The sequence below is a fragment of the Stenella coeruleoalba genome, assembly GCF_951394435.1.
Source record: "Stenella coeruleoalba genome assembly, chromosome: 2".
Classification (NCBI taxonomy): Eukaryota; Metazoa; Chordata; class Mammalia; order Artiodactyla; family Delphinidae; genus Stenella; species Stenella coeruleoalba.
This window is the reverse complement of record NC_137147.1, coordinates 102,357,209-102,382,198: the sequence shown is the minus strand read 5'-3', so window position 1 is coordinate 102,382,198 and position 24,990 is coordinate 102,357,209. Positions and strand designations below refer to the sequence as shown.

At 45.9% G+C, this 24,990-nt stretch overlaps 1 protein-coding gene across 10 annotated transcripts in view; it reads right to left on the bottom strand.

Moving 5' to 3' along the window:
* Positions 1-24,990, bottom strand: part of DIP2C (disco interacting protein 2 homolog C) — a 367,823-nt gene that overhangs the window by 235,299 nt on the left and 107,534 nt on the right. Inside the window, exon 1 of one of the 10 annotated variants that reach the window (XM_079907064.1) lies at positions 23,933-23,946. The exons of the other annotated variants lie outside the window; for them this stretch is intronic. The gene's annotated coding sequence lies outside the window, so the exon portion shown is untranslated. Of the gene's footprint in view, positions 1-23,932; positions 23,947-24,990 lie in introns of those variants that run through there. 10 annotated transcript variants of the gene reach the window in all.

Sequence of the window (24,990 nt, the reverse complement as noted above, 5' to 3'; positions counted from 1 at the left end):
GCATTTATTGTTAGTGGTTTCTTTGATGATGGCCATTCTGACCAGTGTGAGGTGATATCTCATTGTAGTTTTGATTTGGATTTCTCTAATGATTAGTAATGTTGAGCATCCTTTCATGTGTTTGTTGGCCATCTGTGTATCTTCTTTGGAGAAATGTCTATTTAGTTCTTCTGCCCATTTTTGGATTGGGTTGTTTTTTGATATTAAGCTGCACGAGTTGCTTGTATGTTTTGGAGATGAATCCTTTGTCCGTTGCTTCATTTGCAAATATTTTCTCCCATTCTGAGGGTTGTCTTTTGGTCTTTTTTATGGTTTCCTTTGCTGTGCAAAAGCTTTTAAGTTTCATTAGGTCCCATTTGTTTATTTTTGTTTTTATTTCCATTTCTCTGGGAGTTGGGTCAAAAAGGATCTTGCTGTGATTTATGTCATAGAGTGTTCTGCCTATGTTTTCCTCTAAGAGTTTTATAGTGTCTGGCCTTACATTTAGGTCTTTAATCCATATTGAGTTTATTTTTGTGGATGGTGTTAGGGAGTGTTCTAATTTCATTCTTTTTTTTTTTTAATTTTTTATTTATTTTATTTTTGGCTGTGTTGGGTCTTTGTTGCTGCGCGCGGGCTTTCCTCTGGTTGCGGCGAGTGGGGGCTACTCTTCGTTGCGGTGCGTGGGCTTCTCATTGCAGTGGCTTCTCTTGTTGTGAAGCATGGGCTCTAGGTGCACGGGCTTCAGTAGTTGTGGCACACGCGCTTCAGTAGTTGTGGTGCACGGGCTTCAGTAGTTGTGGCTCACGGGCTCTAGAGTGCAGGCTCAGTAGTTGTGGCGCACGGGCTTAGTTGCTCCGTGGCATGTGGGATCTTCCGGCCCAGGGCTCGAACCTGTGTCCCCTGACTTGGCAGGTGGATTCTTAACCACTGCGCCACCAAGGAAGCCCACTAATTTCATTCTTTTACATGTAGCTGTCCAGTTTTCCCAGCACCACTTATTGAAGAGGCTGTTTTTTCTCCATTGTATATTCTTGCCTCCTTTATCAAAGATTCATGTGCTTTTTAAACCAACTGTGTACCTTCTCTGGAGAATGTCTATTCAAATCCTTTGCCTATTTCTAAATTGGGTTAGTTTTCTTTTTATTGTTCAGTTGTAAGAGCTCTGTACATATTCTGAATATCAGACCCTTATCAGATATATCATTTGCAAACAATTTCATTTTGTGGGTTGTCTTTTCACTTTCTTGATGGTGTCATTTGAAACACAGACATTTTAAATTCTGATAAAGTCCAATTTATCTTTTCTTTGGTCTCTTGTGTTTTAGGTGTCATATCTGAGAAACCATTGCCTAACTTAAGGTCAAAGATTTTCACCTATGTTCCATTCTAAGGGTGTTAATGGGCTGAGATGTGTCCCCCCAAAATTCATATGTGGAAATTTTAACCCCTAGTACCTCAGAATGTGACTGTATTTGGAGATGGGGTCTTTAAAAAAGTAAGATTAAATGATGTCATGTGGGTGGATCCTAATCCAATCTAACTGGTGTCCTTATAAAAAGAACATTTGGACACACAAAGACACTGGGGACCATGTGAGGAAACAGGGAGAAGACAGCCATCTACAATCCAAGGAGAGAGGCCTCAAGAGAAACCAGCCCTGCAGGTGTCTTGATCTTGGACATCCAGCCTCCAGACTGTGAGAAAATGAATGCCTACTGTTTAAAGCTCATGTCTGTGGTACTTTGTTATGGCGGTCTGAGCAAACTAATACAAAGGGTTTTTAGAGTTTCTGCTCTTACACTTGATCCATTTTTTGTCATTTTTTGTGTACAGTGTGAGAGATAGGGTCCAACTTCATTCTGTGCATGTGGATATCCAGCTCTGCCAGCACCATTTCTTAAAAAAACATTCTATCCCCACTGAATGGTCTTGGCACCCTTGTCAAAAGCCTGCTGACCACAGATGCATGGGTTTATTTCTGGAGTCTCAGTTCTATTGTATTGGTATATGTCTGTCCTTATGCCAGCACCGTACTGTCTAGACTACCACAGCTTTGTAGTAAGTTCTGAAACTGGAAAGTGTGAATCCTTCAGTTTTGTTCTTCTTTTTCAAGACGGGTTGGCTTTTTACTTCATTTTTATCCCATGGGGAATTTAAAAGATGGCAGTAAAGGATTAATCTTGCCCAATGGAAGGTTGGCCCTTACCTAGGCTCCTGGGAGGTAACTTCCAGCTTCTTGTAAAGTCCTACCTGATAGAAGTGTCCTGGTTTACCTGGACGTGTGTCACACCAGGTGTGGGTCATGGTGGAGGCCTTGGTTCCTCTTGATCCCTGAAGGGTCTGGAGACAGAGGTCGGGCATGCGGGCCATCAGCCACGTCTACTTGGTCAACCTCTGGCAGAGTAAACACTCCGGACACCAAGGTCCAGAGAGCTCCTCTGGTTGGCCACGCTCCATGCATGCTGCCAGAAGAGGTGAGTGCTATCCGCAGACACCCCGGGGGGGGACTGGAGGCTCCACGCCTGGACCTCTCCCGGACCCTGTCCTGTGTGCTCTGCTCTGATGATTTTAATCTGTTTCCTTTCACTGTAATAAATCATATGTGAATGCAGCATCTTTTCTGAGGTCCTCTAGCAAATTATTGAACCTGAGGGCGGTCTGTGGGACACCTGACTCACACAAATTGAAAAGCAAAGAAAAGTTTTCCAGGTATTGATGAACTTTTATTCAAAAGTTCTATTTTTTGCACCTAAAAAAGCCCCCTTCTGGCTAATTGCTGGGTCCTCCTAACTGTTTTACAGTGTATTCTAGATGCAGGCGAACCTGGACAGGGTTTGGCTGTCAGCCAGTATTTTCCAAACCACATTCAACAGAATACTTCGTCCACAAAGGACCTTTACGAGATTAACACTATTTTTCAAAATGTGTCCGAAATATGAAATGTTCTGAATTGTGAAAGGAAAAAAGCAATCCCTTCAACCATTTCTCCAGCAACAGACTGGAAGATATAAAGAATAGTGGACAACTTGATATCAGTCTACACCAGTGGTTTTCCAAACTTCTGGGACTCAGGAACTCTTTGCACTCTTAAAAGTTGCTCAAGATCACAAACAGCTTTTATGTGGGTTATTTCTATTAATATTTACCAAATGAAAAACTGTAAGAGAAAATTTTACATATTTTGTATTAATTCATTTTAAAATAAACTCAGTATACGTTAATAAACACATTCATAAAGAAAAAGAACATTATCCCCCCCCCCCCCAAAAAAAAAGCGTGGCAATGAGCTACTTCGTTGCAATTTCTAATGTCTGGCTTAACACAAGACAGCAGACTCTCATGTCTGCTTCTGTATCAGTCTGTTGCAAGATGTAGCTCTAAATATGGCCTCACAGTGATAGCTGGAAAAGAAGCATTTAATCAGTTTTTTCATGTAACTTTTGGTCTTCTTTGATGCAGCACCAAATTTAATAACTGGCACTTCTTTACAGGTTGTTTGGAATGTGGAATCTGAAATCTTATTGATGAACTTTCATATTCAATTCCTTGTATGTTCGCTGCCCTCTTGCATTGTGAACAGCTTTTACTCACGTGTGATTTCGTAACCACGCACTAGTCACTTAGAAAACGCACAGCTTTCCAAAGGCTGACACAGTCCTTCACATAACATCAAAATATCACTTCTATTAAAATCACAATTGGCCACATCAGGAACAGTGGTGAATACAACATTTCCAAAAGTTTAATATCTACCCGAAAGCTCAAATTTGATCATTGGGAACAAATGTATTTTCCATGAAGTGAAAGAGTAAATTTGTTCATTTTTGAGAAAACATCTCCAAATACCTAAGTCTGAATACTCATAGTTTGCAAGTCATTCTTTAAAATAAAAAAAAGTTCCCAGGAAAAAGTGGCTGGTTCAGCTCATCATGAGTGCTTTTCCTTGAGAAAACCATCACACTGCAGTATGTGGCAGAAGTACCTTACACACACTTCCCATTTCATCAACTCAGAATGTTAAAGGAAAGTCTACCAAGGGTTAAGATTTAATAAAACTAAAAGTTTTACTGTTTCATCAAGTGTATTCCCAAGTGAAACTGGCCTCCCCCCCCCCCCACCTCCCCATGAGTTTGTGACAGCAAAGAATGTAGTCAAACAGAACAGGCTGGTGATTCACGCCAAGATGGCAGCAGTTCTGCCACCATTGCTTACGTGTCATCACTGTAAACATCCATACAGTGAGGAAGACAAATAGCATCTTAGAATTGTTATAATTTTTTCTGACCTCATGGATTTTCTGAGAGGGTCTGGGCATGCCCACAAACCACATTCTGAGAAGTGCTGTCTAAACCCAAGGAAGCAGCTAGGCCATAATGACATGGGGCCAGGAAAGCAGAAATAGCACAACTACAATTTCTGAATTTCTCAGAGACTGTATTCAGCATCGTACCTCTCTGATCAATGATGTGTGGTGCATGAGAAAGTGTCTACAGAACTGTGAACTTTTTTTTTTTACTTTTGTATTCAGACTTACTCAAAATTATAAACCACCAAGAACTCAGAATTAAACCAGAGAAAAGGCTCAGGGCAGTGTCCTCCAACTATGGCCACTGAGACAAGAACTGAGAATGACTTATCAATAAGAAATAATTTAATCTATAAATAAATTAACATAATCAAGAGCTAAGAGAATTACCTACCTGTAGAGCAGGCTGTTTTTGGACTTAAACACCATGTACACTGAACTAGTCACAAATACATAAAACCTATTCATTCCTGGTTCCTTGTTAAAGCATGTTGCTGAAGATGTCCCTCTGTCACCAACACTCATTAGCTTAACTTGAAAATTTCATTCTCAAAATTATTTTTAACTTTATTAACAAGCTTTCATTAAATCAGACCAGTAATGACTTCAAATTCATGTTACTATGTCATATAACCTGGGTCTGTTAAGACTAGGTTCAAATGATCAGAATAGAAAACCTCGAATTTCCAGTGGCTTAAACAATACTCAAATATATTTCTTGCTCACACAGATAATACTAGGGTATCTCCACCAAGCTGTGGGGCCCAAGTTCCCCCCAGCTCACCATACCCAGATATGACCCTTAGTCTTGTGGTCTCAGACAGCTACTATAGCTCCAGTCAACGAGGGAAAGCAGGTCCCCAACTTAAAAGCCTCTTAGAACTAGCAAACCACACTTCCTTCTCAATAGCCAACTCTTTGTCACTGGCCACAGTACAGCGGGACAGGAAAATGACACTGCTTTGTGGCTGGACAGCAGGTGCCCCACAAACACTCAGGGTTCTTGCTCTTCAGGAGGAGAGGTGGAGTGGGTGTTGGGGGCAGTGAGTCGTCTCAGCCCACAAGTTGACACCAATAGCCCCCTAGCACTTCCACACACAGTTTAATCTGATAACAACTCATGAGATAAAAAGGCATTATTGTTTTTACCATTTTATAAATATGAAAACTGAGATCCAGAGAACTGATGATCAGATGCTCTTCCAACAGGCTCCCAGAAATATTTTTCAAAGATATATATATATATATATATCAACCACATGTGTGTGTATATATATGTACATGACATATATTAAATACCATATATATGACATAAATAAAGTCACATATTTTACACACCCCTCTCTTTCCCCTACTTTCAAGCTCACCTCCATTCCGTGATGAACCCAACACCTCATACCTCCCTGCTTTGCTTCTGTTGCTCCCTCGGCCTGGAACACTCGCTCTCCCTTCAAATGCGCTCTCTGTGAGAAGCCTCCTCTGTGTCAGAGCGTAACTGTGGTTTACAAAGTGCTCTCACACACGCTGCCTCCTGTCATGACACCCAGGGCCCACTTCTCCCCACTCGCATTCCCACACATGCTGTCAACACCTCCGGCATCTCTCCTCTCTGATCCATGTGTGCCAGTCTGTGCCCTCCACAGGGAGCAGGGCGAGAGGGAAGGAGAAAGTTGTGCTCTGCTTCCAAAGAGGCCATGCCCTGAAACACCCAGGCTCTGAGACCCATTCGTGAGCACACCTCAGGATGCTGAGCTTCCAGAACACACTCTGGAAGAGAGAGAACGGGCAGTTGGTAGATGTTTGAGGGGGGTTCTCAGGGAGGGAAAAGGTGGGGTGTCCTCCAAAATCCTCAGACCCTGGACCCGCCACACCTGCACAGCTCAGGGCTGTGAGCTGAGTTGTGCATGAAATTTTAATTGAAATGTTGTACCTGACTTTAAAGAAAAGTAGCAATTTAGGCCACTCTGTACACTTAAAGCATGATACAAATACAGCATACTTCTAAGACCAGAGAAGAGGACACTGGCAGGAAGAAATACAGGGCAGCTCAACTCACCCCAAAACGCAATCCAAAAAGTGATTTAGGATTAGAAACAAAGAGTCCTTACAGTTCATCCGGCCAGTCCCCACCCACATGGGAATGGAAAAAAGGAATGTAAATTCTACTTAGAGTTAGAAACGAAAATTTTACTTTCTACTTGATGGAAAACAAGAAACCCATCAGGAAATACCACAAGCAATGGCTTCAGCAATCCTCCAATTAAAAACTCCATCTTTGTGAGGTTAAGTCAATCATTTAGGGGTGTGTGTGTGTGCGTGTGTACGAAGGTTTTTCATCATTGCCCCTCAATCCCCTATGAGCCTTCTTAGACTTTGTCCTTATCACTCCCACCCCCAGAAAATCTGAACACTAGATAAACTTTATCCATTCACATGCTGAGAGGGGCACCAACTGTTGTTAGATTCAGATTCTCCCCCAAGAGCAAGTCACCCTGTTGGAAAGCACGACATGTACGGATAAAGACCCCACTATTACAAATGAATCGTCTATGCTAGCAGATGGGGAGATGTGGAACACGAAAGGGAAACTAAGACGCTCAGACATCACCCAGCACCACCAAGGAAGAGGCAGGGCAGGTAGCCTGCTACCAAACACCCCAACTCTCCCAGAAGACACTGAGGGGCCTGACCCAGCGCTGGGGCTCTTCACTTCTCACTGTTCCTCCCTCCCGCTCTGCAGGTGCAGATCTTTACCACAAAACTAAGCATCTGTGAGTGAGACAGATCACTAACACAAGCCACAGGTGGGCAGACACAACAGGAGCACATGCCATTCAAGAGAAGAACTCACATACCAAACTTAATACTGTGACCTTATCCACGCACAAGGTTTATCTTCCAGAACCGTGCTGTCCCATGTGGAAACCACTGGTGACAAGCAGCTAAAAGTTCATGGAAATTAAAAGTTCGGTTCCTCACCTGCGCTAACTGCATTTCAGGTGCTCGGTACCATGTGGGGACAGCTCAGAAACACATTTCCATCACTGTAGAAAGTTCTATGAACAGCGTTGTTCTGGACCCTCTCCAGATCTGTATATTGTGGCTAATGATATTCCATTTGCTGTAGGTGTGAAATAATCAGGGCTATTACAACATCGGGTCTGTACTGATGTCTTCTCTGTAACACAAGTATCTACAGGGCATCCCCATTCCACTCCCACGCTTAGCGTTGGCAGAAACCTGAACTTCTGGAAAATCAGAAGGAAATCAGATCCCTAGGCCCCTTCTCCTACAATTTTTTTTTTTAAATCCCTTTTACATTCAGGATAATCACCACAGTTGCAGTAAACAAACATCCACAGGTCATTTGGCAACAGGGAAGGAAGACGACTCAGGTCCTTGACTCAAACCCACCCATGGCTTCCAGCCCCCTCAGCGACAGTCCTGGCTCAGGTGCCGGCTCTTTCCTCCGCCCCCCCTCCCTCCTTTCACCTTCTCAAAGAGCTTCCCTGCCTTTTCTTGACATCGAGACCACCCCCGCCAGCACATCGTGGGGCTCACTGCCCTTCCCTGCCCCAGACCCACGGTTCCCAAATACTGCCCAGGAACACTGTCCACAAGCACTGGCTCGTGCCTCCGGCTGCAACATCACAACATTCTGCAGCCAGGGTCTGGCCTCCTTTCTCGAGCAAGAGTGGCTCTTCGTGAGCAGATTCCAAGTTCCCATATCAACTTCTCTTAAAGGGAAAGCCTTGGTTCATGGTCCCACACCCAGAGCCCCTGCATCCTGGTGGACTGAATCAGGTCAAGTACTGATGGACGTTCACTTCAAGGAAAGCCCCTCATCTCCCGGGGCAAAAACTCTCACAAGAACAGTGTGGACCAACAGAAAGTATGAGCTCAACATCCACACAGTAGCACCTATGAAGGGAATCAGAACTGCTGCTGAGCACCTGCTGCACCACTTTCAAATTTTTCTAAAACATTCCTGGTGTTAAAGTTCAGTCTCAACTGATAAGGAGCATCTTCTGGGAAAATTCATGCATGTCTGTTTTCTGTGGGCTGCAGAGAAAAGTTAGTGTTTATATTCCTTACCTAGCACAATACTCAGCAAAAATATATGAACAGACGCAAGATCCTGGTGACTGTCCAGACATTTGTCCACTCCTCCATCCTATGAAAGGGTCAAGTATAAATGTACAACCACTGATTAACTGTCAGAAGCAGAATTAACCCCAAAGTTCTCTCAATGAGCAGTCTTCTTCAGTCCCAGGTTTGAGGTTCACCACACGAGACCACCTGACTGAAGTGCCCCTTCATCCAGACATAACGACGACACATGGGAAGACCCACCCTATTTGTGCCTCCAGGAAGGGAGGACCCTCCAGATCCCTCACAGATGTGCCACAGCTGCTTCTATCCGAGAACAGCCACACATGGGAATTAGGGGGAAGGTCCCTTCATCTCTTCAGAGAACGAACGACTGCTTCTTCTGCAGCTTTGGGAAGGTGCACTAGTCTCAGTGACCTGGGTTCAGGTGTGCAATCTAATGACAGTTGCTATGGTGACACACATTCTCTGTTGTGGCTGATGGAGGCTGTCAATGGCAGTTCTATAATTTCTGAGATCTCCTCTCCAGACTTTCTATTCAGTATTTAGAAATAAAGTATCATAAAGTTCTAGTAAAAAAAAAAAATTCTACAATCTGTCACATCGAGATAAAATTTAGCTGGAATTTAATAGGGTCTATGCAGAGGAACAGATGGGACTATTTTAGGAACAGTGCTTGCTGGCTTTTTGGAAACATAGTAAAGTCCCTGCCAAGTAAAAGGATGGTTTATGCTTTTGCTTTGGAAACAGTTTGGAAGCCTTTCCTTATTATTCTGATATATTAAGTATGTACATATTCTGTATTCAAAAATAAGTAATTACATTTGTTCTACTTCATTCCTTAAATCCAACTTTGAGAGAGGTGACCCAATGTCCTGAATCAGCCTGGCTCCAGCTGCTCTGTGAGGTGATAAAGGTGACAGGGGCTGTTGTGCAGAAGCCTCCACAGATCTGGCCTTTGTTCTACAGCTGCCATATGTGTTGCTGTCACAGAGCAAGGAAGCCCAAATTTGCTATTTTATGGGTGAGGTTCAGAGGACATTACATTTTGCCTCCAACCCAGAGCTAGGAACCATTTGCAAGAGAGGGCTTCGTGCTATTGAAAGTCCTTTCCACCAAGTTCCTTGTTCCCAATCCCTGGATCCAGGGGTACACGGGCCTGGCCAGGGGTCTCCCTCCACATGATGCCCAGGCTATGAAAGGCCCTCTGAGGGGCAAGCAGTGCCTTTCTTCTCCCTTCCATCCTGCTCCTGGTTCCTTGCGGGAGCCGAGTGGTGCCAGCTGGACACACAGTCAGTTCACATGTGGCCCCCCTCCCCCACGCAGAAGAGTCCACAAAGCAACGCGCTACATGTTCATGACAGGGGCCTGATGTGCATGGATCTGCAGACACTTAACAATGCAGGTGCTCTGTTCATTTAGTGAACCCAAACTACAAACCACTCACTGTAGTTGTTCAATTCTTTACCCACCCTGTGTGAAAGCCAAGTTTACCCAGAGGACTGCAGAAGTTTGAGTTCAAAGTTTCAAGTATGGCATGATGCATTCAGAATTCACATAAAATTTCAAGTCACTACGTGTATTTTTCATTCGTCCGTTCATTCACTGAACAGGTGTCTCGAGTATGTGCACTGAATGCTGTGGAATTGGAGTAAGATTTAGTCCATACCTTCAAGAAATAGATAGCATGCACACAAAATTATATATACACACACACTTGTAACTATAATACAATGCAGAACCAAAGAGAACCTTAAAAGGGTCGCTTACGAAGAGCTCCAGGAAGAAGAGGAAGCGGTCATTTCCATCCATAGCAGATGAGCACTGTTTCTTGGAGTAAGTAACATCTACAGTGAGGCCTGCTTTTTGCTGTTTAAATTTTGGTCTGATCAGATATTGAATTACCTCATTCTAATGTCATCTATATAAAATGCATCATTGTTAGGGAAGACTGTAAGTTATCACTAAATAATGTACATACTTCGTGCCACCTCAACGTGACATGCCAGGGGCTCAGGGGAGCAGGGACGTGCGTTTCCCTCACCATTGCCCTGCGCTCTTGAGAAACAGGAGGGCATGAGCCCCTGTGCGTCCTTCCCCTTCCTGCTCCCCACAGCCAGGCAAGGGAAGAGAGGATGTGTCGTTAGAAATGATGCCAGAGCCAGGGTTCCCAGGGCACAGGCCGGACTCTTTCCACCCCATGAAGGGAACAAAAGCTTTGAGGAAAGACCACCGTGGACTGGCAGTGGGTAGACAGTCTTTCCTGGAAGAGCGTGACAAAAGCAGGAACCGAGAGCAAACCATCTGGTGATTCCTGAAAACTGGGCACAGTGGGATGACATGAGAGCCCCAGAAGAGATGCCACCCTGGAGGGCTGGAGCACCCACGGGAGGTAGCAACTCCATCCCTTCCTAACTGGACAACTACTTCAGGCCTTAAAACCAGGACACAACGTACTGGCAGAGTTGTGTTAGGAAAGTGCTGGCATTGTACCTGGACACCTCACCCCATGACGGTGACTGGGAATGACATCCACACACAGACATTCTCTTGCTGTCACACAGGCATGGCGGCCCTTCTTATGCATTAAAGACGCTTGTTCTGGGCTTCCCACTTAAATGTGGAGATCAAGGTATAGAAATGTCACAAAGAGACTGTAGACAAATACCTCCAGGATCATATTTAATATATTTATCCCGGGAGTTTTTTTTTGCATATTTTTCAAAAATAATGTGAACTGCAATCAACTAATGCAAATCCAACAAAGAAAATAAGGATAAATAAATGTAAAAATGCATGCCTACTAGAAGCAAACCATGGCCTCTTTCCCCACATGATACCCAAATTTCAGTTTAGTTTCCATCAATATTTCACTGCTGCTCCTGCCGCTCTCATTAGCCATGTGACGGGCTGCTCTCTCTTCCCTCCCCTGTGATGCATCCATCTGCTCCTCAAAGCTCCTTTTCTGTGGTCTCTCAGGTGTGAACAGTATCGTTATTTCCCCAGTTATGTTTGTTTCCCTGGGTAAGGACATGTGTGTGTCAAAAATCAAATAACAGAATGAATACTGTTAGAAGTGAGGAGGAGGAGGAAATGCTGGACAGAGAGCTCGTCAGCCACCAGATCCTCTCTGGACATGCCCACAGCAGGTAGCTCTACAACCCCAGTGCTGGAGAAACGATGTCGGCAGGCAGCACTGATCCCATCCAGGAAAAAGAAGGTGTTTCAACAACGAATAACTGATTTAAGTCAGCCTTCAGTTAACAAAAACTTAATCCCACCCCAAGCAAGAGTTACGAAGCAGAATTCACAGCCGCGTAACCTGTAAGAGGAATATCATGAACGAATTTCTTTAAATAACTAAAAAGGCACTTTTAGAAACAGGACAGGCATCTAGACTTGTGGGGTCTGCAGATGGGCGGTACCTACACTGACCCTGGGACTGGGCAGCTCGGCACCCACCGGCCCACAGATCTCAATTCTGGAAGGTCCACCTGTGATGCCTGCTCCCCCACCAAAGGGCCTGCCCTGCCGGCAAACCATCAAAATGCTTGAAGTTTGGGGGGATTTTCTCCCTGTGCTTTCTCCTTGTACAGAAGGACAGTCACTTGATCACAGGACGAAAGTAAATGGATCGGGCCTGATTTCCTTTTCCAAAACTGAGTGTTCACAACTCACTTTCATGTGCCCTAATTGGTGAGTACAAATAGATTGTGAGATTTTACAGTGCTTTCCAGGCCTCAAAGATAACGCGGCTGTACTGTAATTTACCGCAATCGATCCCTTCTCCTGTTTTAAGGATGGCCATTGTGTTTGCCCATTTTTCAAAAAACCATCCTCTGAATTCTCAGTAAAACAGCGTCCACAGAGGGCTACGAGCAGAACTTTCAGGTACGCTAAGATAAATGTTAAGGAACTTGGCTTATCTGAAGACACCCAGCTTTTAAAAAGTGAGATAGTCTCCTACAATTGTGCTTTCGTTTCTGCCTTAGACCTCTGTTCTATCCTAGGATTTCCCCCTGTGCTCCTTGTGCTCTGACCTTAAAAACAGTCCATGAATCTCTGCCCTCTCAGCCGCAGCCCAGCTGGGAGAGACTCTCTCCGTACTTACACTGGCAAATAGAAGAAGCTCAGAGGGATGAGAACGAAGACAGAGTGAGGAGCAATCTTATTTTGTGCTCAACAGCGACTAACCGGAAGGACTCCGGATTTCAACAGTCTCGCAGTGGACTCCCATGTGACAAGTGCCTCACTCCTCCTCATAAAGCCCTGTGAGGTAGGTACCATTAGTGATCCGTTGCACGACAGGACACTGAGGCCCAGAAAGGTAAACGACCGGCCAGACGGCACACAGCATGCAGGGGGCAGAGCTGAGGTCTGCATCCAGGCACTCCTCACTGCTCTCCAATCAGCGCAATGACATGGCTTTCTAACAAAAAAGAAAATGGATTTTGAGCATGAGGTATTTTATATGTTAATTTTTAGTTAACTTGCCTTGCAGGAACTTTGCCTAAAGAAGGACTAAGACAGTAAAGTGTGGGGAATCTGTGTCACGTGCTAAATGGTGAAGAGAGTCTCCATTTGTCTGGCAGAAGGAAGGTCGGAGAGATGTGATGACTGGCTCTGATGATGAAGAGCGTCGAGGGAAGAAAGCACAGAACTGCTCTGAGCTGGTGGAGAAGGCAGAGAGGCTCCAGGGAGTCAGGGTGAGGCGGTGCCCACTGCAGAGCTCTGTGAGAACACGAGTCTCACAAGAAGTGGGAGGAACACTGTCACCCAGCATATCCCTGCTCGGCTGAAGGCTTGCTGTCTCTTCCAACCCCTAGATTCTAACATTCAACTCAGAGGGAGGCCAAGAATGGCAACACCCAGGGGCCTGGAGGCGGTACCTTATTCATCTCTGTAGCCCCAGGATCAGCAGAGTATCTGACACAATATTAGGTCCACAGTAAAAACATGTGTCAGAAAGAAAAAAAAGCACACTGCTGTTACTATAATTGTTTGAAGAGGCTCTTTAATAAAACAGGTCATGTTCTGGACACCTGTGAATCACTGCTGAGGTCAAAACTCTCATTTTTACACACAAGAAATCCAGACCAGGCTATGTGCCTGTGTGCCCAGGTCACAGCCCAGGGAAAGGAACTGGTACCAGCTCCCGCCCGCACCCCAGCCGCTGCCGAGAATCACGTCTTCGGAAATGATCCAGGCAAACAACGACTGAATGGCTGACACTTCCTACCACTCGGGCACTTCCACACGGTTTCACTGTGCAGCGGAGCAGAATGACTCGGAGCAGAGGCTTCTCCTCCAGGACAAGTCCTCCACGACGCTGTGAGGGAGTGGGGGTGCAGCCTGGCCTCCCCACCCCAAGCCGTGGGCACCACGGGGCCGTGTGAATGACGTACTCCACAACTGAGACCAACTCGGCCAAGGACACCACTCAGCCCTCCTGCCCCACGGGCCCTGGCCACTGTCACTGCCCCCACCTGTCCAGGGCGTGGCCTGAGGCAGAATGACAGGGACACACAGGCACGCGTGAGGGTCCTCGAACTGTGAACGTCATCAGCCCTCGGGGAGCTTCCTCAGAAACCCAGCAAAGAGAAGGAGGTGCTCACCCGACTCCAGACTCCAGCTGCCGAGAGCAGAGGGTCAGCTGCCACCCAAGGTTGGCAAGGTAAGAGCCTCCCAGTTTCCTGCACAGAATAAAACTAGGCAAGTCCACCCAGAGAGATGCCAGGAAACAGGACGGCGGCGGACAAGCTGCTCTCCACTCTGTTCCCTCCATTTTCTATCCTTTTATCTCCCAAATCCTCCTCAGGATACTGTCATAGGTCTGACCTGAGAACAATTTTCTTCAAATGCAACATTCTCGTTATTTTCACCATTTCAGTCACCATGCCTTCCCCAGAGCTCATTTCAAAGCATTTTTCTCAATTGGGTACAACAAACATACTTACCGTCCTAATAATGTTTTTCATTAAGATTCTGGAATGTTTTGTGCCTAAAACTAGTAAATTAAGCTACTGCTTACAGCTGATGCCCCCCTAACAAGCTTGGAGGGAGGGCAACGCTGAGAGTACCTCTAGCACTGGAATCAATAACCAAACGTACCTTAGAGTCTTTGGGGTGTAACAGGCCCCTCGGGAGGCCCCTCTCCCTCTAACCTGCTCCTGGAAATCAATCCACATGAGGGGCACCCGGGGCCCGGGGATATCCCTGCACCACAGCCTGGTGGGCGGCTTCAGAAAGAACTCACCACTGAGCACATTCGCCATTGAACCCAAGTGCTTGTTTCTTCTTAAGGCTGGTGTCAGACGCCTCTGCCTCATGCCTACTTCTAGCAAACCCATTTACCATCTTTAACTCCCCTTCTAAAAACGGATTTTTTCATTCTTTTTATGAGCCTGTTCCACATTCTTTCTCATTCTTATTTTTTCTGTTTCACTTGTTTTAATAACCAACCATTTTTATCAGAGATGTAAAGTAATTAAAGAAACATAAAGGTAAGATGCCAACAAGTTGCGGTCACTTTCACGCTCCCCACCCCTCCTCCTAGAAACCGTCAATTGTCAACTCTCCTTGCCACCCTCACACGACTGGAACACACTCAGGAGCAGGGCGACAAGGAAAACGGGAGACTCCGGAAGGAAACAGCACTTCAACTTTCCAGTCAGCACCCCCATGCCCAGCCCGACCCACTCTGTACTCGTGACTAAGTCTCAGGTTCTGTCCCCGTCCCTTCCGCTTCTCTCCCCCAGCTCAAGCCCCATCCATGTCCTCACCCCAGCCCAGACCCTCCCTGAGAAGAAGGTCCCTATAACCAACCAGCCACTGCACATCTCCATGGGAAATCTCCAGGAACTCGCACACTCAGCCTGCCCAAGCTGATGTCAACCTCGTACTCCACAAAACCAGCTCAGAAATGACACCACCATCCAGCTGGTGCCCAAAGCACACCTGGGAGTCTCCCCAACTCCCTGCTGTCCCTCTATCAGGTAAGTGGACAAATCTGCCCAACCCACGGCCCTCCTCTCTCTCTGACCTGCCCGCTCCATGAGCAATCCCATGGCTGCAACTCCCCTTCAAGACATCCTGGCTCTTGCCATGTCACTGGGACAGTTGCTAAACAATCCCCCACTCCCACTTTATTAAAAACCATCTTTTGGGGGGCTTCCCTGGCGGTCCAGTGGTTAAGACTTCACCTTCCAACGCAGGGGTTGCAGGTTCGATCCCTGGTCAGGCAGCTAAGATCCCACATGCCTCAAGGCCAAAAAAACAAAACATAAAACAGAAGCAACACTGTAACAAATTCAATAAAGACTTTAAAAATGGTCCACATCAGGGGGCTTCCCTGGTGGCGCGGTGGTTGGGAGTCTGCCTGCCGATGCAGGCGACGCGGGTTTGTGCCCCGGTCCAGGAGGATCCCACGTGCTGCGGAGCGGCTGGGCCCGTGAGTCATGGCCGCTGAGCCTGCGCGACCGGAACCTGTGCTCCGCAACAGGAGAGGCCACAGCGGTGAGGGGCCCGCGTACCAAAAAAAAAAAAAAAAAAAAAATGGTCCACATCAAAAAAATCTCTAAAAAAAATTAAAAAAATAAAAACCATCTTTTTACTGTAACATCAGACAAAATAAAGAAGACCACCTAAAACAAATGTATGCCTTAATGAATTACTTTAAGGTGAACCTTTTAACCACCACCAAGTCAAGAAACAAAACTCTGTGACCCACCCCAGAAGCTCGCCCACGGCCCGTCCCAGTCCTTCCCTGGGAAGGACAGCACCACCCCTTCCCCACAAGTATCCTGATCTGATTTTTACAATTAGCACCCAAACGCATGTCCACTTTTCCTCTGTCACTCTCCATATTGCAGCCAGATTGTATCAATTGCCTATTTAAAAATCCTTTCGAGGCTCCATTTTTTTTTTTTTTTTTTTTTTTGCGGTACGCAGGCCTCACTGTTGTGGCCTCTCCCGTTGCGGAGGAGCACAGGCTCCGGACGCGCAGGCCCAGCGGCCATGGCTCACGGGCCCAGCCACTCCGCGGCATGTGGGATCTTCCCGGACCGGGGCACGAACCTGTGTCCCCTGCATCAGCAGGCGGACTCTCAACCACTGCGCCACCAGGGAAGCCCGAGGCTCCATTTTAAGATAATGTCCAAAATCCTACATGGCATGGGAGCCAGCTCCAAGAAAGCCTCATGACCCCACCCCCTGGTGCTGACGCTCTTGCACAGTCCCTCGCACACTGTGCCAGGGCTGCTTGGTGTGACCAGTTCTCTCACATCTCAGCTCTGGAGAAGCTGGCTGCCATGCGGTTGGGGAAGGGCCAGGTACGAGGCCCTGAGGCCTCTCACAACAGCCATGTGAGGGCACCATCCTGGAAGCAGAATCTCCAGGCCCAGTCAAGCCTTCAAATGAGTGCAGCCTGGCCATAATCTTGACCACAACGAGAGGACCATAGACAGAACCACCCCGCAAAGCTGACCTGAGCCCATGACCCACAGAAACTGTATAATAATGAATGTTGGTTGCTTGGGGACAATCTGAAACACAGCCACAAGTAACTGATATACACAGGTACCAGGCCCTGTGTGATGGGCCTCTACCCACCTTCCTGGTCTTATCCAGAGTCACCCTTTGGGCTTCCTACAAACTAGCAACACTGTACTCCTCTCACTACCTCAAAGGTTGCCAGGGGTTTTTTTTTTACAGAATATTTTAAAGCATGAGAAAATGTTCACAACATAATGTTATGTGAAAAAAAGTGTGCAAAGTACATCATATGATCCAACATGGGTAGGTACTCACAGGAGCACACGCACGTGTGTGCACGAATTCTCCAAACTCTATTATATTTGGGTGCCCACTCTACCAAGACTGGGTTGGGTCCCCCCTGCACGCCGCACACATGCCAGCCCTCCACCTGCCTCTTGGCACACTGGCTGCTCCCAGAGCAGAGGCTGTGCCTTCTCTCCACATTTCCAGCAACCAGCAGAGACTGGCAATAAATATTTATTAAACCAAAGACTTGCCCATGGACAAATCTGAAGAATTGTTGTTAAACAGGATTCTGCAGTTTTTACCAGAGATCATACTATCGTTTCCTGTGTACATCCTGTGGTACTTCTAAACGTTTCGTAGGAGTGTCGCCAAGAATACCAATGGGCTCAGGCCAAGACACTTGCAACTACTGGAGCTCTGACGGAAAGCTCCAGACTCAGACTATGCAGAGAGTAATTAACAGCGATTTTGTTTTGACACTTGCCTTTTGTACTTAGATTAAAATGAAAAACAAGATGCAAAAGTAGTCCACGTAAAATTCCCTGTATTTCTGTAGTAACTGGGCTCTTTCCCTCTGGTTTCCCAGCCAAGTGTTAAAGAGGGCCAGAGTAGTGGGAAGGAGACTGAGAGAGACAGAGTGATGGAGAGGGAGAGATGGAGAGGGAGAGACAGACGGGGGAGAGAAAGAGAAAGAGAGATGAAGAGAGACAGCGAGGGAGAGAGTCGAGGAGTTGGGGGGGGCGGGGGGGGGGAGACATGAAAATGAAGAGACAGAGGGAGAGAGAAAGAGAGACAGGGGAGAGAGGCAGAAGCCTGAGGCGGGGGAGTGCAAGTGTTGCCTAGTGACACTGAGATGTCTCCACTCCACTGTGGTAATGCAGAGCCGGCATCGTCGCCAGCACAGCTGGATTATATGCCAGGACTGAAGTAATAAAAGTGCTTAAAGAGAGGAGCACTTCAGCCTAGTATTTTTTTTAGATTAAGGTAGTTCCTGGTTTGCTCCTGTCCTAATACAATTTTCTATAAATTGTAAAGATAATGCATGTTGTTGTGAGACACACAGTTACCAAAATATTAAATATAATAAAAACTAGATCACTTGAGAACTTGGTGCCAGATGCTGTGGCTCCCTAACAACAGCCCTTCCAGGTAGGAAAATCTTCCCTCATTTTCTCAATCAAAAAACAGGTTCAAAGAAAATTCCCAGCGTACACAGCCAACACAAAACCCTGCAACTTCCTTATTCTTACCTGAAATGAGAAGACCTGAGTCATTTGCATAAGTAATTTAACCAGTTATACTTCGCAGAATTCTAAATATTCACCCCCAAATCTCAAAGTCTGTACCATTCAGAAATATGTAAAGGAAGATATAATTATGTATTCATAAACTACCATATTACAGTACTGATTTGCATGACTTTGTATTACACTTGGTCTATCTATCTTTAATTTCAAAGAGCTGAACCACCACAGTCTTCCTAGCAATAGAAAATCCAGGGAGGCTTTAGGCCCCTCTACACAGGGCCATATGGCCGTGGGCAGGCTGTGGAGGAGGGTGGGAGACGGGGCAACTGGAGTCCAGATTTGGCCCCTGAAGCAAACGTGTCAGTAGGACATGGGTGACGATGAGATGGATAACGGTAAGCCCACTGCAATCTGTCAACATTTAGGTGGAAGAGCTTCATCAAGTGGTAGCACAGGGGAGCTGCAAAACAGACAAAAGAATCTTCTCTGTTGTGTCTTGAAGCTACACACCTTCGTTACTGACCTCAGCACAGCCAGAACCTTCTCTATTCTGAATGCAAAGAGCACCTCTGTCTGCACCCACTCATGGGGCCCGACCAAGGGCATTTCCCACCCCAACCAGAAAGAGACTCGGTCAGGTACAAAACACTGACCTGAACATGCCTGAAAGTTGGGACTGCTGGCATGTTCTAACCAGCTTAAAGTAAGATTAAAAATTATAATGAATGTCAGCATGTAAATTAAACCATTTGTCTCTGCTCGATGAATGACAATGGGAAATGACAAATGCTACTTTAATGAAATGTGGTTTTCACAGGAATCTCATTCTCCAGCTATTTATAAAATTAGAGTAAACTATTACTGTTTTGTGAAATGACCCTTCATGCAAAGATTCTGCTTGGTACTGCTTTTTATTTACACTTAATTCCAACAAGTTCTCAGTGTTTGGTATGGCTTTTTAAGAAAACATTTGTTTTGAGTGTTTACTCTAGATATCCTTTGCAGAGGGTTTATAAGGCAGTTTTTTTTCCCTATGAAGCAGTTTTGTCCACCTTCCATCATTTACATCATTCCAAAAGTGAGTATTCTTCCTTTTAGATACACTCAAACACGTAACACACACACAGACACACATGTGCATTTAAAAGTCCTCAATCCATAATTTGGTTACCTACAAGCCAGCAGAAATAGGGCAGCCTAAATACAAATAAAGCCTGAGCTCACACAAAGACTTCTGGAAAACAACAATTTTTTCTTTACTTAAAAATGTCTATGTCATTCATTTGCTTGTAAATATTTATCAGATGACCCCACAAATCCAGCACTGTTTATAGGATAGAGGCCAGCTCTCAGGGAGTCACTGTTCTGGTGGAAGAAAGGAGCCAGGAAGGAGGAGGAAGTAGTAAAAAACAATAAAAGAGCAATACTGATTACTGCTAGGGTTAAGGGGGTGGTGCCCTGGAGTTACTACTTCAGATTAAGTCCTCAAGACAACTCTTGAGTTAGTGAAATTTAAAGACAAACGCCCAGAGATTCAGATAAGGGGCAGAGGCAGGAACAAGCCTGGTTGGGCCAAGGGGCCAGGGTATGGCCATCGTCTGTCAGACTGTCATGGTTAAGGAAAAGTCGCTCTTCCTCAATGTGAATCTGATACCTTAAGGTGTGTCCCTGATATGGGTAAGCATAAGTTAACATTTCAGGAATCCACAATTTGTCAGATAGTTATCTGTACGGCATGAAGACTGTTAAGTCTTTCCCAGCTTTGAAACTCTGGGATTATTCCTCTACCAACAAATGGTCACTCTACAGAAAGCATTTCAGCACAAAGAATTCCACTGGAATGCGAAGGTGGGGCCCTAACTTTACCTGTTTCTGGTAAATATTATTTTTCTAAGTTAACTGAGGCAACAATGGAACAAGATAATGACAAATGTCAGTGAGTCCACTTGGCCAGTTTAACAGTTTAGGCACGCTCCCCCGCCAAGGCTGTCTCATTAATGATGTAAAGGGAAGAATCCAGAGGAAGGAGCAGAACCCCAGCTCTGCCAGGAGCCTTCACTGTGACCCTGAAGAAGTCACTTACGTCTTTCTTCAATTTCTTCCCTGGTAAGAAGGAGAGTGAAGTAGTGGCAAAAGACCTGAGATTTCCAACAGAGTCTGAAAGAGACTTTCAAGATTTTGAAAGTTTAATAGGAATTATATATTTGCATCTACGAGATCACACAAACTAATTAAGAGTGAAATTTTTCCTCTTCTCTAGAGTTATAATCAACCGGGTGTGAGAGCACTGGCCATATTTTATGCTGATCAGAAGTTCTGAGGCAATGATGTATCTTAGAGGAATGATTTTAATAATGAAGGAAGAGCCTGGGCACTTGGTCCTGGACCACCAGACGCTGGAAACGATGTGTGACTGGGAAAACAGCCTGGCCTAGAATGTCTGGTCTTTACGGGGGAACTTCAGAGGGAAGAGCCAGAAAAGGGCCACAGTAAACCCAGCTCAAGTACTGTGCTTCTTACATAAAGATAATCAGCCTTGAAGGGCAGCAGAACACACCACCCCAAAACAAGACTGCAGGAGTTCAGGACATGCCACGCCAAAATGTGCCACTTTGGTGTACTGACTATCTCGAGCTGAAGGCACCTGAATGGCAGCAGAGGCAGGGAGAGCTTCCTCTGAACCCCCCCATCTGCCTGAACACAGAGCCTCCACAGGAATTCAGGGGTCACAGGTCCCCTCTCCAGGAGCTTCACCAACAGGAAGACTGACTCTTGTCACAGGAGAGGAGCCTAGAAGTGGACCCCACCCCCAGACAGACCCTGTCACCAACGGCCATCCTCCCATCCGCCCTCTAAGGGCCACTCATCTTCCCTAAAAATCCTTCCCCTCTCCTAAGAGCTACCTTCCACTTCTCCTTCACCTGTTAGGATTGTTTTCATGTCTGAATTCTAAGCCACCTCAGGAATTACTTATTTCCCCTGGGCATCTCCCATGTGCACATGAGATATGTGTGTTAATAAACTTAGGTTTTTCTCTTGTTAATCTGTCTTTTATTATGGGAGCCTCAGTTAAGAACTCAGAAGGGTAGAGGGAAAATTACTTTTTCTCCCCTATAGCATCAGCCACAGACTTTTTTTTTAATTCAGGAAGGAACATATTAGCCCAAAACAAGTGTCACTATCCCACAGCCCCACATCCCCAGAGCCTCTGACACGGCCAGGTTAACTGGCACCCTTCACAGTAACAACAGCAAATCCTATAGTAGGACAGTTCCAGCAGCAGCCCAAAAGCCAAGATTCCTCTTTGTCCTTTGGGGAAAGTTCCGGCATGGGAAAGCCTCTATCCAAGATGAGCTCACGACTCTGCCCACGAAGAGACTCATGGTGGCCCTCCTGCCTCGGTACCTGCACCTTCTAGTCCCCGCATCCTTCTGTCCCCACACCCTCTGGTATGTTAAGCCCAACCTTACGGGATCCCCTCACAACCCGCAGAAGGCAGCAGAGGAGCAGGTGTGGCTACAATCCCTGCAGGAGTTGGGACCTGGGTGTGCCACATGGAAGCCTGGCCACACCAGAGGAAACAGCTACTCATCTGACATTAGTCTGTTAACCAGAGACACAAAAAACCTGAGACTCTTATCTCTGCCCTTGACTAAGTTCCCCTCCCTGTTCTCAGTCCCAGTTCACTCAGTGCCCCTGTCTCTGCTGTGCCTACGGCTTCTGGAATCCAGATAGTTATGATTTTTAGAAGCTGAGAGTTATAAACAAAAAGAGGCACGCGAAGCAAGTGGTTACACACACCTACAGCATGCATGGCACAGGCAGGGCTTCTTTGAGACTAACGTCTGTGGGGAAACAACACACATGCACAAAGGAAGGGTATTCTCTTGGAGGGAATGCCAGGGGACAGAGCAGGAACTCAGGGAAGGGAGTGACAGCTGGAGGACAAAGTTAAGAAGGGTTCAGTGACTGGAACTGGATACAAACAGAAATAAAAAGCCTCGGTGACACGTGATCTTTTCAAGGAGAATACCTACCTCACTGTTAATTAAGAGTCAATCAAGATTTAAGTTCTTGAACCACTTGACATCCCAGCATGCAGGCTTCTCGAATGTCCCACTCCCTGGCAATAAGCCCTCGAATCACTCTTACTGAAGAGGTGCCACTGTTTTCTTGAAACGCTACTGGTTCTCAGGCTGGTTTCACAGTAAACTTTCCCTTTGCTGATAAACTCGATAACTGACACACTTGAACACCCAATGACTGCCAAAATGATCAGCTAATTGAAGAAAATATTAATTACCACACTGGTTACCATCAACAACCACCACCAATCACTTTCTGGTATTTTTTCATATGTGTGTGTCCATTTTCTTGGAGGCAGGAGGGCTCACAGTTGACAGAAGGAGGTAATTATCCTGCTCGACAAAAGTCTCCCCAAACAGGACTGATGATCAGCCTCTGGCCAGGGGGGATTCCAGCTCCCTGAAGAAGACGGGGGACCATGCTTTGGTCTCCACCATCAGCTCTATCTCCTCGATCATGGATCTTGCTGGGCTCCACCTGCTCCCCTTCCCTGCACCACGGCCTGGGAAGCCCCACAGGCAGTAAAGGCACCATCACAGGGCTACCTCACTCGTTTCCCCTCTCAGGTCACAGTCCTTCTTTGGATGCTGATTGTCCATACATTTGGTCTAGTGTTTTCTTTGAGGTGCCAAGGTGAACCTCGTCCCTGTAACTCCACCTTGGTTGGAAGCTGAAGTCCAGGTAACACATTAAGCTACAGCATAGCCTAGAGCCAAGGGTATCAGCTCAGAAGGCAGACAGTTGTGTTAAAACCTGTCACTTCGCTTTGTCATCTTTTGCAAGTGCCCTTTCAGCCTCAGTTTTCTCATCTGTAAAATGGGGGCAATAATAGTATTCGCCTCTTGGGGTTTTTTTTTTTTTTTTTTTTTTTTTTTTGCGCTACACGGGCCTCTCACTGCTGCGGCCTCTCCCGTTGCGGAGCACAGGTTCCGGACACGCAGGCCCAGCGGCCATGGCTCACAGGCCCAGCCTCTCCACAGCATGTGGGATCTTCCCGGACCGGGGCACGAACCCGTGTCCCCTGCATCAGCAGGCGGACTCTCAACCACTGCGCCACCAGGGAAGCCCCCTCTTGGGGTTTTTGTGAGGATGCAGCGGGTCAATACATCTAAGTACTCAGAACAGTGCCTGACATAACAGTATTTGGACCAAACACTGGTGACATCCACCCGTTTTCTTCAGCATTTCACAAGCATATGGGTAAAAACTAGAAAACAACAGATATTTTCCAGCCTGACTTGCTGGAAGACTCAAACAACCAGACAATACAGTCATTCTTTTCCCTTTCTGACCTTCTGCTTTATCATACTCAAGCAAAACCACATCACAGCCCAGCAAGCTCAATATTCTACTGCAAAACCTTGAAAAGCAAAGCCTTTTTAAGGATGAACAGAATAAATAACTTTTTTGGTCCCCTTACCTGCCACAAATTTCCCTTCTTCTATTGAAAGAAGGCACGAAGCTGATGTACCTACAGGTGTAGGACTGTATCATCACTCCCGGGGGGAGCATCAGAGACAGGGAGCCCAAGGACACCCTCACCATGGGCAGCTGAGCCAGCTCAAGCCTGCACTTGTCCCTAGTCAGCGTCAGGGCCCCAAGTGCCCACAGCAGATGGAGTAACGTGTCCTCTGTCAACAGACCAGGTATAAACAGTCATGATCCCATCCTCTGTGCAGAGCAGCACATTCGAGTGTATGCACATCTCCAAGTATGAAAAGAGTGCTGCCCTTCCAAAAGTTTGACCCACTCAAGGAAACAATGTGTCACTTCTAAAATATAAAACAGTACCAATAACACGCAACAAGTCACTATTTGGACTTTCAAATAGTCTACACTTCACTGTGAAGTGAAATTGTCTTCAACTAGAATCAGCCCAGAAGATTTCTTTTCCATCTTAGTTCTAGCTTTTTAAACAATGCATGAAGATTAATCAATTTTTCCAAGTTTAAAAGAAGGCATTTTCCACAGACTACTACCCTGATAACACCTAGAATTTCGAACCTTGGAATTCACACGTGTTAAAGCAATAAGATGTAAAATTGTGCTTTTACCACTTGCTACATGCAAGTTATGTTTCTAACAGCATATCATCAAACGCACTTAAATTTCAAACTCCTGGAGTCATTCCAAATCTAAAAGACAGGAGCACAGTTACACCCGTACTTATATAAACTGACAAGAGCAAAGAGAAGTTAAACACATGAGTTATATACACTGCAACTGGGCACACTGATGTTGAATAGTTTAGGAACAGTAACCGTACTGCTGAATCAGAAAGAAGAAAGAAACCATCCATCAGAAGAATCATTTACAAGAACCGTGTCTCTGACTTCTTGTCATCGTTTTAAATATTTACGTGTTCCTGCATTCTCCTGGGGGGCGGAGGGGCTCTCACTACTGTCCGTGAAGACCTACGTCCTGATGCATTTGGAACTTCTTGATGGAGCAGAGGAGCAGAAATAAAGTCTGTTTCAC